Below are 2,676 nucleotides of genomic sequence, written 5' to 3'. Positions count from 1 at the left end.
GGATAAACGACGCTCGAGAGACCATGAAGTAGATGCCCACGCTACATGTGAAGATAAACGAGGACCTCAACTCGTTGCTCCCCAGACCAAATGTACCCATGCAATAATGATAACAAAATGACCTCTGTAGTCCTGAGAACCTTTTTAGATATAGGTTGAAGAAATGAAAAGGGCCAGCCCTGGTACTTGTTCGTTCGTTCTGTAGCTCCATCCTCTTGTCGCCTCTTATGTATTTGTTTTGTCTGGAAGCTTACGTTGCCAACCTTTCCCAAGCCAGGCAGTTGGAATGTTTATCAGGTTACCAAGGGCCGCTTCCACATCAGAATTAGGCCCCGACTATGTTTTGTAAGCTGCTTGGGTAATGACATGGAATCGAAGTAGCCTTTAGGCGGCGTTCGGTTCCCATGGATCTATGGCCTGGAACTAGCAAAATTCCTTGTATAATTTATATAAGCTTTGATGAGCTAGAACGATTCTAGGTGCATTCCAATACTAGGCCTTGTTCGTTTGTTCGCTTGTCCAGCATTGCCCTAGGAACCGTTTTAGTTGGTTAAAGCTTATATAAATTAGAGAAGAAATCCACCTAAAAATTAATCCAGGCCACCATTCCGTGATAACAGAACGACCCTTAACTGGAATTGTTCTGTAGATTGCGTCTGGACACAGGACAACAAAAAAAGTGCACAACACAACAGCTTGTAACAAGGCCATATGCTCTCTACCCCTATTTCTCTTCCAAACAGGTGAACTCTTATTGTCTGGAGCAAGTGAAATTGACAGAGCACCATCGATGATCAAGTAGACATAACTGATATCCGGTTCCCTTCTACTTGGGATTCCAGGCTCCCAGCTTTCGACCAACCCTTCAGCTCGACTCCGGTCCTGATCAGATAGATATACCTTTGAAGTACTAAATGGATGTAAAGTACTTGTATGAACTAAAACTTAATTAAAAAGTTTCTTTAGTGCTGCCGGATCTACTGATGCAGAAAATCTCTCCCGTGGCGATACCCATCCCAATATGTTGCCAACAAAAAACACCAACCACCCAATAATAAAATTTCATGAAGTTAAAATATAGTCTGTTTAATTGGTTAAGCTATCTCTAGCCATGTTACTCATCTCATCCTCTATCAGTCTGGTACATGAAATTTAATTAATTGTATTGATCCCTACTTATAGCTATTTCTCCACCTTTCTCTAAACAATGATTTGTTGGTCCAACCATACCAAAACTACTTTAATTGTAACACTTTCTCAGATAAGAAAGTTGTCAAAGAAGTAGATTGGAAGCCCATATTGATCCCTCTATTTGCAAATACAATTTAGCCTAGAATATAATGCATGTGCACGAATCTTACAAGTGCAAACTAAGTGTACAAAAATACCAATGAGGCAATGAGGTCGCACAAAGAAAATTAAGGGAATAACTTCACAATGAGGGTGCATGTCATCCTCCTTTATTGAAAATATGGATGACATAAGAAACATATAGAAGCACCCGCAACAACAGATAGTAGGTCGTTTAAAATATTACATTAAGTTTAGTAAAAAAAACACAACAACCTGCATTTAACAACAAGTCATATAAACTAATTGAGATTATTTAATTAACTAGGAACCAATAACATGGCAATACTGTTTATATATACACTGATTGGGAATCCATTCAAATAAGGCAACAAATATGAGTTGCTTCTAAAAAAAGACGGGGTTCTGGATATGTTTGCCTTTTACAGATGAGAGTAATGGTTAACCCTCCTAAACCCTGGGATATCTCATACATGCAATTCACTGTTGAAAGGTTAAACACACTGCCTTTCAGTTGTTTACCATGTGTTCTTATCTGGTAATTTTAAATATGATGTATGTGAATATAATCTACTATCCTTAGCTACAGTGGTCGTTTTTGTGCTGAGTTAAGCATGTTTTGTAATGATATTGGTAGGATCACCATCCCCAATTTTGGATTAATGAGCTTTGAAGTTCCATGTATAGGGTAGAACATATGTTTGAGACTTCATGTCTGCCCCAATGGCAAGTGCATAGTGCATGCGGGATCAAAAGGTCTGTGACATGTACCCTATTCACTTTGTCAGTTGATATTTTGTTTTCAGCTGATCATGAAGGGTGGAAAATTTCCATACATGGCCATGATCCACATTTCCATCTCTACTTGTAAATCACTTGCCACAAGTTTTTAGTACTGTATAACTCAAAATTGTTAAAGAATCACCTTCGCTTCCTGTTTGATCTGACATGTTAGATATCTGGGACTTCTACGTTGCCCTTATGGCTTTTATGTTGTGCGAGTGGGATGATGTAACACCCTGAATTTGGGGGTATAAAATTTCTTTTTCTAATATCCACCAAATTCAGGTGTTACCCTCTTTCTTTCCTTCTTTTCTACTCTTTTTCCAAATAGTGGAGAGTTATTTTGTTTTATATATGTAAGCCTAGTAAAATAAAACTCTAGGGGTGCTTTGATTGTTGCATCATGTCGGAGCATATATTATTTTGTTTGTGGAGTGCATTTGCTTTCTGTTTAACGTATTGTCTTGGTGTGTATCCATTTATTTTTTTGTAGCACTTTCTTGTGTATAAATATGAATAGGAATAAAAGAAAAAGAAGATATAAAAGAAAGATGATAGAAGAAAAGAGGGAGAAAGAAGCCC

General features: G+C 37.9%; 1 pseudogene; it reads left to right on the top strand.

Annotated features, from left to right (window-relative positions):
* Positions 1-2,048: 2,048 nt before the first annotated feature.
* On the top strand, positions 2,049-2,141 carry LOC111591069 (uncharacterized; annotated as a pseudogene).
* The last annotated feature ends 535 nt before the right edge of the window (positions 2,142-2,676 follow it).

This window comes from Zea mays, chromosome 2, assembly GCF_902167145.1.
Source record: "Zea mays cultivar B73 chromosome 2, Zm-B73-REFERENCE-NAM-5.0, whole genome shotgun sequence".
Classification (NCBI taxonomy): Eukaryota; Viridiplantae; Streptophyta; class Magnoliopsida; order Poales; family Poaceae; genus Zea; species Zea mays.
This window is presented reverse-complemented; position numbering and strand designations above follow the sequence as displayed.